Below are 13,453 nucleotides of genomic sequence, written 5' to 3'. Positions count from 1 at the left end.
GGGTGCAGCGGTCCTGGCAGTATCTGGTGGACTGGGAAGGCTACGGTCCCGAGGAGCGCTCCTGGGTTCCTGCCAAGGACATACTGGACCCTGACCTCATTCGTCAGTTCAGGGCCCTCCACCCTGAGACGGCTGGTAGGAACGTCAGGAGCCGTTCCTAGGAGGGGGATTCTGTCAGGTTTTGGCCAGGACTGTTCTGGTTTTTTGTCACTAGATGTCCCCATTGCACCTTTTTTGTACCTTTTGTTTTCCCTTGCTCTAATTATTGTTTGCACCTGTATGTCGTTCCCTTGTTAGTATTTAATCCCTGTGTGTTCCTCAGTTCCTTGCTCAGTGTTTGTATGTTAGCACCCAGCCCCAGCCCAAGCCTTGTTGTGAACATATATTTTTCTCTTGTTGGATTTTCCAGAGGTTCTCTGGTTTTGTTCTTTTGTATTTTGGATTAGTCTTTTAAGGTTTGTTTTTCCCTTGCTGTTTTTACCACTTTGTGGATTTCTTTGTATTTTGGAAGATATCTATTTTTTATTAAACCACCATCTCTAGTACTGCTGTGTCTGCCTCATCTTCTGGGTTCTGCCGATTTAGTGACTGTTTCTCGCACCGGGTCCTGACAAGTAGAGCTAATGCTGAGAACACACACAGTCCACAAACTTCCCGTGCATAACCCTACGCTAATATTTCTAGCATAACCTATATTACACAATCTTGCTGCTGAATAGGGTAAATAAGGACATTTTTATTTTTAATTCACCTTTATTTAACCAGGTAGGCCAGTTGATAACAAGTTCTCATTTACAACTGCGACATTGCCAAGATAAAGCAAAGCAGTGCGACAACAACAACAACACAGAGTTACATATAAACAGACGTACAGTCAATAACACAATAGAAAAATATATGTACAGTGTGTGCAAATGTAGAAGAGTAGGGAGGTAAGGCAATAAATAGGCAATAGAGGAAAAATAATTAAAATTTAGCATTAGCATTAACACTGGAGTGAAAGATGTGCAGATGATGATGCGCAAGTAGAGATACTGGGGTGCAAAAGAGCAAGAGAATAAATAACAATATGGGGATGAGGTAGTTGGGTGTGCTATTTACAGATTGGCTGTGTACAGGTACAGTGATCGGTAAGCTGCTCTGACGGCTGATGGTTAAATTTAGATAAGGAGATATAAGACTCCAGTTTCAGTGATTTTTGCAATTTGTTCCAGTCATTGGCAGCAGAGAACTAGAAGGAAAGGCTGTAACGGCTGTTGGAAGGAGAGGACCAAGCTACAGCGTCGTAAGTGTTCATATTTGAATAGAATAAATAACCTGAACACTGAACAAAATAACAAAGAGCAAGAATGAAAAAACAAAACAGTTCTGTAAGGTGAAGAAGACACACAAAACAGAAAACAACTACCCACAAACACAGGTGGGAACAGGCTACCTAAGGATGGTTCTCAATCAGAGACAAGGATAGACAGCTGCCTCTGATTGAGAACCACACCCGGCCAAACACATAGAAAAGGACAACATAGAACAAAACATAGAATGCCCACCCCAACTCACGCCCTGACCAAACCAAAATAGAGACATAAAAAAGGAACCCCCAAAGGTGCGGACTCCGGCCGCAAAAACCTGAACCTATAGGGGAGAGTCTGGGTGTGCATTTCACCGCGGTGGCGGCTCTGGTGCGGAACGTAGACCCCGCTCCACCTCTGGCTTGGCCCATTTAGGTGGCGCCTCTAGAGCGGGGACCCTCGCCGCCGACCCCGGACTGGGGACCCTCGCAGCGGTTACCGGACAGGAGGGCGACTCTGGCAGCTCCGGACAGGAGGGCGACTCTGTCAGCTCCGGACAGGAGGGTGACTCTGGCAGCTCCGGACAGGAGGTCGACTCTGGCAGCTCCGGACAGGAGGGCGACTCTGGCAGCTCCGGACAGGAGGGAGACTCTGGCAGCTCCGGACAGGAGGGAGACTCTGGCAGCTCCGGACAGGAGGGAGACTCTGGCAGCTCTGGACAGGAGGGAGACTCTGGAGGCTCCGGAATAGAGGGCGACGCTGGAGGCTCCGGACTAGAGGGTGTCGCTGGAGGCCCCAGACTAGAGGGCGTCGCTGGAGGCTCCGGACTGACGGCCTTCGTTGGAGGCCTCGTGCCATAACTCCTCACTGGAGGTTTCGTGCCACGGATCCTCACTGGAGGCTTCGTGCCATGGATCATCACTGGAGGCTTCTTGCCATGGATCATCACTGGAGGCTTCTTGCCATGGATCATCACTGGAGGCTTCGTGCCATGGATCATCACTGGAGGCTTCGTGCCATGGATCATCACTGGAGGCTTTTTGCCATGGATCATCACTGGAGGCTTTTTGCCATGGATCATCACTGGAGGCTTCGTGCCATGGATCATCACTGGAGGCTTCGTGCCATGGATCCTCACTGGAGGCTTCGTGCCATGGATCATCACTGGAGGCTTTGTGCCATGGATCATAACTGGAGGCTTCTTGCCATGGATCATCACTGGAGGCTTCGTGCCATGGATCATCACTGGAGGCTTCTTGCCATGGATCATCACTGGAGGCTTCGTGCCATGGATCATCACTGGAGGCTTCGTGCCATGGATCATCACTGGAGGCTTCTTGCCATGGATCATCACTGGAGGCTTCTTGCCATGGATCATCACTGGAGGCTTTGTGCCATGGATCATCACTGGAGGCTTCGTGCCATGGATCATCACTGGAGGCTTCGTGCTATGGATCATCACTGGAGGCTTCTTGCCATGGATCATCACTGGAGGCTTCGTGCTATGGATCATCACTGGAGGCTTCTTGCCATGGATCATCACTGGAGGCTTCTTGCCATGGATCATCACTGGAGGTTTCGTGCCATGGATCATCACTGGAGGCTTCGTGCCATGGATCATCACTGGAGGCTTCGTGCAATGGATCATCACTGGAGGCTTCCTGCATGGATCATCACTGGAGGCTTCGTGCCATGGATCACCACTGGAGGCTTCTTGCCATGGATCATCACTGGAGTGGAGAGACACACAGGAGGCCTGGCTCTGGCAGCAGGCACAGGACTCACCAGGCTGGGGAGACATGCAGGAGTGTTAGGGCTTAGCACAGGCACAGGACTCACCAGGCTGGGGAGACATGCAGGAGGCCTCTTCCTTAGCCGAGGCACCGGATACACTGGGCCGTGGAGGCGCACTGGCGGTCTCAAGCGCAGAGCTAGCACAACTCGTCCTGGCTGGATACCCCCTGTAGCCCGGCAAGTGCGGGGAGTTGGAACAGGCCGCACTGGGCTGTGCTGGCGAACCGGGGACAGGGCTGGTGCAGTATAACCCGGGCCGAGGAGACGCACTGGAGGCCAGATGCGCTGAGCCGGCATCATCCCTCCTGGCTCGATGCCCACTCTAGCCTGGCCGATGTGAGGAGCTGCGATGTAGCGCACCGGGCTATGAGTGCGCACTGGGGACACTGTGCGCTTCACCGCATAACACGGTGCCTGCCCGGTCACTCTCTCGCCACGGTAAGCACGGGGAATTGGCTCAGGTCTCCTACCTGAGACTGCCAGAGGTCCAGACAACAGGCCAGAGGTCCAGACAACAGGCCCTCCGATTTGACACACTTAACTCTATCTGAGAAGTAGTTGGTGAACCAGGTGAGGCAGTCATTTGAGAAGCCAAGGCTATTGAGTCTGCTAATAAGAATGCGGTGATTGACAGAGTCGAATGACCTTGGCCAGGTCGATGAAGACGTTTGCACAGTACTGTCTTTTATCGATGCCGGTTAAGATATCGTTTCGGACCTTGAGCATGGCTGAGGTGCACCCATGACCAGCTCGGAAACCAGATTGCATAGTGGAGAAAGTACGGTGGGATTCGAAATGGTCGGTGATCTGTTTGTTAACTTGGCTTTCGAAGATTTTTGAAAGGCAGGGCAGGATGGATATAGGTCTATAACAGTTTGGGTCTAGAGTGTCTCCCCCTTTGAAGAGGGGGATGACCGCGGCAGCTTTCCAATCTTTGGGGATCTCAGACGATACAAAAGAGAGGTTGAATAGGCTAGTAATAGGGGTAGCAACAATTTTGGCGGATAATTTTAGAAAAAGAGGGTCCAGATTGTCTAGCCCAGCTGATTTGTAGGGATCCAGATTTTGCCGCTCTTTCAGAACATCAGCTGTCTGGATTTGGGTGAAGGAGAAGCGGGAGGGGGGGGGGCTTGGGCAAGTTGCTGCAGGGGGTGCTGAGCTCTTGACCGGGGTAGGGGTAGCCAGGTGGAAATCATGGCCAGCCATAGAAAAATGCTTATTGAAATTAGCGATTATTGTAGATTTATCGGTGGTGATAGTGTTTCCTAGTCTCAGTGCAGTGGGCAGCTGGGAGGAGGTGCTCTTATTCTCCATGGACTTTAGTGTCCCTAAACCTTTTGGAAATAGTGCTACAGGATGCAAATTTCTGTTTGAAAAAGCTAACCTTAGCTTTCCTAACTGACTGAGTATATTGGTTCCTGACTTCCCTGAAAAGTTGCATATCGCGGGGGCTATTCGTTCGATGCTAATGCAGAACGCCACAGGATGTTTTTGTGCTGGTCAAGGGCAGTTAAGTCTGGGGTGAACCGAGGGCTATATCTGTTCTTAGTTCTACATTTTTTGAATGGGGCATGCTTATTTAAGATGGTGAGGGAAGCACTTTTAAAGAGCAACCAGGCATCCTCTACTGACGGGATGAGGTCAATATCCTTCCAGGATACCTGGACCAGGTCGATTAGAAAGGCCTGCTCGCTGAAGTGTTTTACGGAGCGTTTGACAGTGATGAGGGGTGGTCTTCAGACCGCTGACCCATTACGCACGCAGGCAATGAGGCAGTGATCGCTGAGATTCTGGTTGAAGACAACAGAGGTGTATTTGGAGGGCAGGTTGTTCAGGATGAAATCTAAGAGCGTGCCCATGGTTACGGATTTGGGGTTGTACCTGGTAAATTCCTTGATAATTTATGTGAGATTGAGGGCATCAAGCTTAGATTGTAGGATGGCCGGGGTGTTAAGCATGTCCCAGTTTAGGTCACCTAACAGTACAAACTCTGGAGATAGATGGGGGCAATCAATTCACATATGGTGTCCAAGGCACAGCTGGGGGCTGAATGGGGTCTATAACAAGCGGCAACGTTGAGAGACTTGTTTCTGGAAAGGTGCATTTTTAAAAGTAGAAGCTTGAATTATTTGGGAACAGACCTGGATAGTATTACAGAACTCTGCAGGCTATCTCTGCAGTAGATTGCAACTCTGCCTCCTTTGGCAGTTCTATCTTGTCGGAAAATGTTATAGTTAGGGATGGAAATTGCAGGATTTTTGGTGGCCTTCCTAAGCCAGGATTCAGACACGGCTAGGACATCCGGGTTGGCGGAGTGTGCTAAAGCAGTGAATAAAACAAATGTAGGGAGGAGACTTCTAATGTTAACATGCATGAAACCAAGGCTTTTACGGTTACAGAAGTCAACAAATGAGAGCGCCTGGGGAATGGGAGTGGTGCAGGGGGCTGCAGGGCCTGGGTTAACCTTTACATCACTAGAGTAACGGCTAAAGGCTAAGGCTAAGAACTGGTCGTCTAGTGCGTTTGGAACAGAGGAGCAGATTTCTGGGCGCGGAAGAATAGATTCAAGGCATAATATACAAACAAGGGTATGGTAGGATGTGAGTACAGTGGAGGTAAACCTAGGCATTGAGTGACGATGAGAGAGATTTTGACTCGAGAGGCACCAATTAAGCCAGGTGAGGTCACCGCATGTGTGGGGGGTGGAACAAAAGGGCTATTTAAGGCATATTGGGCAGGGCTGGAGGCTCTACAGTCACTAACCAAAACAGCAATAGACAAGGCATATTGACATTAGGGAATTGGCTGATTGACCTCTTCGGTTAGCCGGGAGATGGGCCTAGCTCGAGGCTAGCTCCAGGCTAACTGGTGCTTGCTTCGGGACTGAGACGTTAGCCAGGAGTAGCCACTCGGATAGCATCTAGCTAGATCCGGTGTAAAGGTTCAGAGCTTGCAGTAGGTATCCGGAGATGTGGTAGAGAAAAAGCAGTCCGATATGCTCTGGGTTGATATCGTGCTGCTCAGACTGGCAGGAATTGCCTGGGCTGAGGCTGGCTGATGTCCGAGTTAACGATGATGACCTCTAGCAGTGGCTAGTTAGCTGGCTAGCTTCTGATGAGGGATCCGGTTCTAAAGTATAAAAAATAGCAGATCCGTACCATATTGGGTGAGGCGGGTTGCAGGAGAGTATGCTCAGTCCGTAGATGGAAATTGAGATTAAAGATATGTACGAAATATATGCTATATATACACGGGAATGGACGGGACAAAACAAAAACAGACGTCCGACTGCTACGCCATCTTGGATACATGATGCGTAGTGCAGATGTAGATTTTATTAGACAGTACACGCTGTTGAACAGTTTCCCTATCTCTCCAGGTGACATGGCTCCCTCTTAAACCTTCTGCTCAGACTCCTCAGGTTGGGTGGAAAATACCATAACATTTTGTCTGAGAGCCAAAACTGACAGAGCTCCTGGCTGGTTAACCAGTGGTCTCTCTGGAGATGCTGTGGTTTTATGATTTAAGCAGGTTGTTCACTTGGTGTGTATGTGTGCATGTATGTGTTTGTGTGTTATTCTCTATTATGCATAATCTCTGTTCCCTCTACAGATCCTGAATAGAAGACGTGTGTAACCAGGCCTGAAGGGGACCGTTTGTCTCGGACTCTTCTTCAAGAATCCACACAAAAGGTTAGTACATTCAGTATAAACAGCATGGTCAAAAATATGCAGAACAGTAGATGTGAAAGAATTCTGAATCTGATTCCGATTCCAAAATAGATGTATTGACCTCATGGAGAACTTCATTGTTACAAGTGTAGAGAGGAGTAGGCAGGAGGTAGTTGCAGGTTTAGAACTACTGAGTTTATTAAAGCACTATATATATATATACAGTGGGGAGAACAAGTATTTGATACACTGCCGATTTTGCAGGTTTTCCTACTTACAAAGCATGTAGAGGTCTGTCATTTTTATCATAGGTACACTTCAACTGTGAGAGACGGAATCTAAAACAAAAATCCAGAAAATCACATTGTATGATTTTTAAGTAATTAATTTGCATTTTATTGCATGACATAAGTATTTGATCACCTACCAACCAGTAAGAATTCCGGCTCTCACAGACCTGTTAGTTTTTCTTTAAGAAGCCCTCCTGTTCTCCACTCATTACCTGTATTAACTGCACCTGTTTGAACTCATTACCTGTATAAAAGACACCTGTCCACACACTCAATCAAACAGACTCCAACCTCTCCACAATGGCCAAGACCAGAGAGCTGTGTAAGGACATCAGGGATAAATTGTAGACCTGTACAAGGCTGGGATGGGCTACAGGACAATAGCCAAGCAGCTTGGTGAGAAGGCAACAACTGTTGGCACAATTATTAGAAAATGGAAGAAGTTCAAGATGACGGTCAATCACCCTCGGTCTGGGGCTCCATGCAAGATCTCACCTCGTGGGGCATCAATGATCATGAGGAATGTGAGGGATCAGCCCAGAACTACACGGCAGGACCTGGTCAATGACCTGAAGAGAGCTGGGACCACAGTCTCAAAGAAAACCATTAGTAACACACTACGCCGTCATGGATTAAAATCCTGCAGCGCACGCAAGGTCCCCCTGCTCAAGCCAGCGCATGTCCAGGCCCGTCTGAAGTTTGCCAATGACCATCTGGATGATCCAGAGGAGGAATGGGAGAAGGTCATGTGGTCTGATGAGACAAAAATAGAGCTTTTTGCTCTAAACTCCACTCGCCGTGTTTGGAGGAATAGAAGGATGAGTACAACCCCAAGAACACCATCCCAACCGTGAAGCATGGAGGTGGAAACATCATTCTTTGGGGATGCTTTTCTGCAAAGGGGACAGGACGACTGCACCGTATTGAGGGGAGGATGGATGGGGCCATGTATCGCGAGATCTTGACCAACAACCTCCTTCCCTCAGTAAGAGCATTGAAGATGGGTCGTGGCTCGGTCTTCCAGCATGACAACGACCCGAAACACACAGCCAGGGCAACTAAGGAGTGGCTCCGTAAGAAGCATCTCAAGGTCCTGGAGTGGCCTAGCCAGTCTCCAGACCTGAACCCAATAGAAAATCTTTGGAGGGAGCCGAAAGTCCGTATTGCCCGGCGACAGCCCCGAAACCTGAAGGATCTGGAGAAGGTCTGTATGGAGGAGTGGGCCAAAATCCCTGCTGCAGTGTGTGCAAACCTGGTCAAGAACTACAGGAAACGTATGATCTCTGTAATTGCAAACAAAGGTTTCTGTACCAAATATTCAGTTCTGCTTTTCTGATGTATCAAATACTTATGTCATGCAATAAAATGCAAATTAATTACTTAAAAATCATACAATGTGATTTTCTGGATTTTTGTTTTAGATTCCTTCTCTCACAGTTGAAGTGTACCTATGATAAAAATTACAGACCTCTACATGCTTTGTAAGTAGGAAAACCTGCAAAATCGGCAGTGTATCAAATACTTGTTCTCCCCACTGTATATATATATATATATATATATAGTACTGTGCAAAAGGTTTAGGCAGGTGTGAAAAAATGCTGTAAAGTAAGAATGCTTTCAAAAATAGACATGTTAGATTATATTTATCAATTAACTAAAGTGAGTGAACAGAAGAAAAATCTAAATAAAATCCATATTTTGTGTGTCCACCCTTTGCCTTCTTAACAGCATCAATTCTTCTAGGTACACTTGCACAAAGTCAGGGATTTTGTTGGCATATATTCAGGTGGATGATTAAACAATTATACCAAACAGGTGCTAATGATCATCAATTCAATATGTAGGTTGAAACACAATCATTAACTGAAACAGAAACAGCTGTGTAGGAGGAATAAAACTGGGTGAGGAACAGCCAAACTGTTAAAAATCTCTCTAGGGTAGCACCTGGCCAACATCCGGTGAAATTGCAGAGCGCCAAATTCAAAATACAGAAATACTCAAAATAAACATTCATAAAATATACAAGTGTTATACATCGGCTTAAAGATTAACTTCTTGTTAATCCAGCCGTTGTGTCAGATTTCAAAAAGGCTTTACGGCAAAAGCATACCATGCGATTATCTGAGGACAGCGCCCCGCTTACAAAAGCATACAAACATTTTCCAGACAAGTAGATTAGTCACGAAAGTCAGAAATAGCAATAAAATGTATCACTTACCTTTGATGATCTTCATAAGGTTGCACTCACAACACTCTATGTTACACAATAAATGTTTGTTTTGTTCGATAAAGTCCCTCTTTATATCCAAAACACTCAGTTTTGTTGGCGTGTTTTGTTCAGTAATCCAATGGCTCAAAGGCAGTCACAGCAGGCAGACGAATAGATCCAAATAGTACAGGTAAAGTTCGTCGAAACATGTCAAACGATGTTTTTTATTAATTCTCATGTTGTCTATTGTCTTTATAATCAATAATATTTCAACCAGACAATAGCGTATTCAATACAAAGGAAAAAGAACGGAGGACGCGCTCCCGGTCGTGCGCGCAAAAAGCTCAGGTTCATTCGACCGACCACTCAGATAATGTTGTCATTCTTACAAATTTTTCAGAATAAAAGCCTGAAACAATGTCTAAAGACTGTTGACATCTAGTGGAAGCCATAGGAACTGCAACCTAGGTCCCATCCATTTATATGGTGGATAGGCTTTCAATGGAAAAACACAAGAATGACACTTCCTGGATGGATTTTCCTCAGGTTTTCGCCTGCCATATCAGTTCTCTTATACTCACCGCCTCTGCGGTCTGCATGGCCGTAGGGAGACCAGGCAGAAGAATCAAACGACAGGCTTTGGAAAACTGGTCCACAACGACCAGGATGGTGGTGTGACCATCCGAGGGGGGGAAGGTCTGTGACAAAGTCCATGGAGAGATGGGACCAGGGTCATTGTGGAACCGGCAGTGGGTGGAGTTTGCCATAGGGGAGGTGTCTCAGTGTATTGCTCTGTGCGCAGGTGGAGCAGGAGGAGACCCAGATGTCCCAGGCCAAGGTGGCCCACCAGTACTTAGCGGAGAGACAGTCGATAGTACGGGCTATACCCGGCTGCCCCAACACAGGTGCTGTGTGTGCCCAGGCGAGGAGACAGTCCCGCACATCAGAGGGAACGTAGGTACGCCCCTCGGGACAGTGGGCAGGTGAGGGCTCCTGTCGCAGGGCTCGACAGATGTCCGCGTCCACATTCCACACGACAGGAGCAACAATGCAGGACAGGGGAATAATGGGTTTTCACTTTCTCCCTCCAATCCTCTGTGTCATGCACCCGGGACAACGTATCGACCTTGACGTTCTTAGATCCCGTCCGGTAGGAGAGGGTAAAGTCAAACCTGGCGAAGAATAGGGCCCAACTGGCCTGACGCAGGTTCAGTCTCTTCGCTGCTCGAATCTACTCTAGGTTCCGGTGGTCCGATCAAACAAGGAATTGTGCTGCCATGTTTTTAGCGCCTTCTTGACGGCCAGCAACTCACGATCCCCCACGTCCCGCTCCTTGGGAGACAGCTTCGTGAGTAGAAGGCGCATGAATGGAGTTTAGGCGGCAATCCAGTGCGTTGGGAGAGAACAGGCCCTACTCCAACCTCGGAGGCGTCCACCTCCACGATGAAGGGCAGAGACGGGTCAGGATGAGCCAGAACAAGCGTAAAACGTTCCTTGAGTGCACGAAAGACTTTGTTGGCCTCCCCAGGAGGGAGGTGAGAAACCCCACTGTGCTGAAACCCCTAATGATGCGCCTGAAATAGTTGGCAAAACCTAGGAAGCACTGTACCACCTTTATGTTGGATGGAACAGGCCACGACCGTACTGCACTGACCCTCTGCTCTTCCATCTCCACTCCCGCCGTGGATATCCGATAGCCCAGGAAGGAGACTGCCTGCTGGAAGAAAAGGCACTTCTCCGCCTTGGCGTACAGGTGATGCCCTATCAGCCTCTCCAAAATGGACCTGACATGAGAGACATGTTGCTCGCGTGTAGTGGAGTACATCAAGATGTCGTATATGTACACCACTACACAGCGACCCAACATGTCTCTAAACACCTCGTTAATAAAGGATTGAAACCCATAGGGTGCTTTTGTCAAGCCATAGGGCATTATCCTGTATCCATAGTGCCCGGTGCTGGTGCGGTCTTCCATTCATCCCCCTCTCTGATGCACACCAGGTTGTAGGCACTGTGTAAATCCAATTTGGTAAACTACTGAGCACCGTGCATCTGTTCGATCACAGTGGGTATGAGAGGCAGGGGATAACTGAATTTAACATTTGCCTTAATCAGTGTCCGGTAATCCATACAGGGGCGGACACCTGCGTCCTTCTTCTTCACAAAAAAATTATCTGGAGGAGGCCAGAGAGGTGGACGGACGGACGGAGGAATCCTTGGGCCAGTGCCTCCTGAACGTAGACCTCCATGGCTTCGGTCTCTGCATGCGAGAGAGGGTAGATGTGCCCCCGGGAGGGTAGATCAGGCAGTAGGTCGATAGTGCAATCCCATGGGCGATGAGGGGGAAGGCACGGTGCATGAGTCTTCGAAAAAGCCACCTGTAGGTCCCGGTATTCCTCCGGGATAGGGATGTGAGTGGCCTGGTCCAGACTTTCCACGGAGGTGGCACAGATAGACAGAGAGACACTTACCCTGACACTCCTGTGACCAACCCAACAACCTCCTCTCTGTCCACGGTGTACTGGGGTTATGCAACTGTAACCAGGGGAAGCCTAAAACTACGGGGTTTGCAGGAGAGTCTAAGATGAGGAAAGTGATGCATTCATGGTGGTTGTGAGCAAATGTGAGCCGAAATGGGAATCGAGGTCTGGCACACCAGTCCTGTTCCTAAGGGACGGTTGTCTAGGCCATGGACTGGGATAGGGGGTTGTAAAGGGACTAGAGAAATGTGTAATGATAAGGCCACTGACCTGTCTAGGAAATTGCCTGCATAACCTGAGTCCACTAGGGCAGGTCTCAGTGGGGGTCCAGGATAGTCCGGGAAGGTGACAGGAAGGAGGACGGGCTGGGTGGATAGAGAGGAGCAAGGCATGTCCACGCCTACCTGTGAAGGTGCAGGAGCGCTCCTCAGCCTGTCACTTCCTCATCTGATTCTCCTTCTGGGACAGGTGTCCCAGGGGTAGTCTGACTCCCCGCAATAGGAGCAGAGACCCTTTTGACGGCGGTGTTGACGTTCCTCTTGGGGAAGGTGCGTCGTGCCCACCTCCATGAGCTCAGTCTCGCTGGAGGTTTCTGGGAGAGACCCGAATGGGAGACGATAGGCACGCAGGAAATTATCCAGGCGGATAGCCATGGCGATGAGCTGGTCCAGCGTGAGGTCTGGACGTCCGCCTGTAGTCCATTCCGGAAAACAGGGCCTGGTTGTTCCAGCCTGTGGACACAGCCACCGTCTGGAAATCCAGAGCGTACTCAGACGCTGTCCTGGACCCCTGGCGTAGACGGAGGAGATGCTATCCTCCCTCTCGGCCCTCTGTAGGTTAGTCGAAAACGGCACGGAAGAGTTGGGTGAAGCGCTCATAGGACTGCACTTCTGGACCTTCCCTCTCCCAGATGGCGTGCGCCCACTCCAGAGCCCAGCCTGTCAGCACCGAGATCACCAAGGCCACCTTGTCCCTCTCGGAGGCCGTCCCGGCATGACGGGCAAGGTGGAGGTCACACTGCAGGAGAAACCCCCTACAGTGAGCTGGGGTCCCGTCTAACCGCTCCAGAAGGGGCAGGTGAATGTTTCTGATCTGACCGGGTGATGTAGATGGTGGTGGGGTGGCTGGAACGACCGCGGGGAGCTGGGAAGCTGATGGTGTAGCCTGCAGCTGGCGTACGGTCCCGAGCACCTCGTCCTTGGCTAACCCGAGGTGCTCCAGGCACGAGTCGTGGTGGAGCTTCACTCCTATAGCGGAGAGGTCGGAATGTCCTGCTGCTTCCTGTTCTCTAGGGTCGGTCATTGTGTCACAAGTGTAGAGAGGAGTATGCAAGAGGCAGTCCCAGGTTTAGAACTATTGAGTTTATTAAAGCACTATATATATAAAAGCGGGACGAAACCCAAAGTGCAAAATAATAAAGTACTCAGGAAATAGTAGGAGAGATTCCTCTCAGGAAAATGTGTGACATTCATTCTAAAACTTAACATACATATCTTGCCTAACCTGCCACATGCTGCTTTTCCATTGTATTTAGAACAAATCAGATTAGGAGAAATAATAATACCTGTTGCATAATAATACCTGACCGTGTAGCTAACCTTGTCCTCTCAAACAAAGAGAGTCATAGTTTCCTGTCTATGTTGGTATTGTATTGGGTTCCTGGCACCTGTCTTGACCTGGTGCAATGACAGTCTTGTCCCCAAGGTCCTATTGTCCTACT

The 13,453-nt window shown here is 48.9% G+C and overlaps 1 protein-coding gene across 4 annotated transcripts in view; it reads left to right on the top strand.

Moving 5' to 3' along the window:
- The window catches only part of LOC139544115 (LHFPL tetraspan subfamily member 2a protein-like), a 91,526-nt gene that overhangs the window by 37,949 nt on the left and 40,124 nt on the right, over nucleotides 1-13,453 (top strand). For 3 of the 4 annotated variants that reach the window (XM_071350885.1, XM_071350886.1, XM_071350884.1), the window contains one exon: nucleotides 6,696-6,775. The exons of the other annotated variant lie outside the window; for it this stretch is intronic. The gene's annotated coding sequence lies outside the window, so the exon portion shown is untranslated. The remainder of the gene's footprint in view (nucleotides 1-6,695; nucleotides 6,776-13,453) is intronic. 4 annotated transcript variants of the gene reach the window in all.

This window comes from Salvelinus alpinus, chromosome 18 (genome assembly GCF_045679555.1).
Source record: "Salvelinus alpinus chromosome 18, SLU_Salpinus.1, whole genome shotgun sequence".
Taxonomy (NCBI): Eukaryota; Metazoa; Chordata; class Actinopteri; order Salmoniformes; family Salmonidae; genus Salvelinus; species Salvelinus alpinus.
The sequence above is the reverse complement of the archived record's forward strand: the minus strand, read 5'-3'. Positions and strand labels throughout refer to the sequence as shown.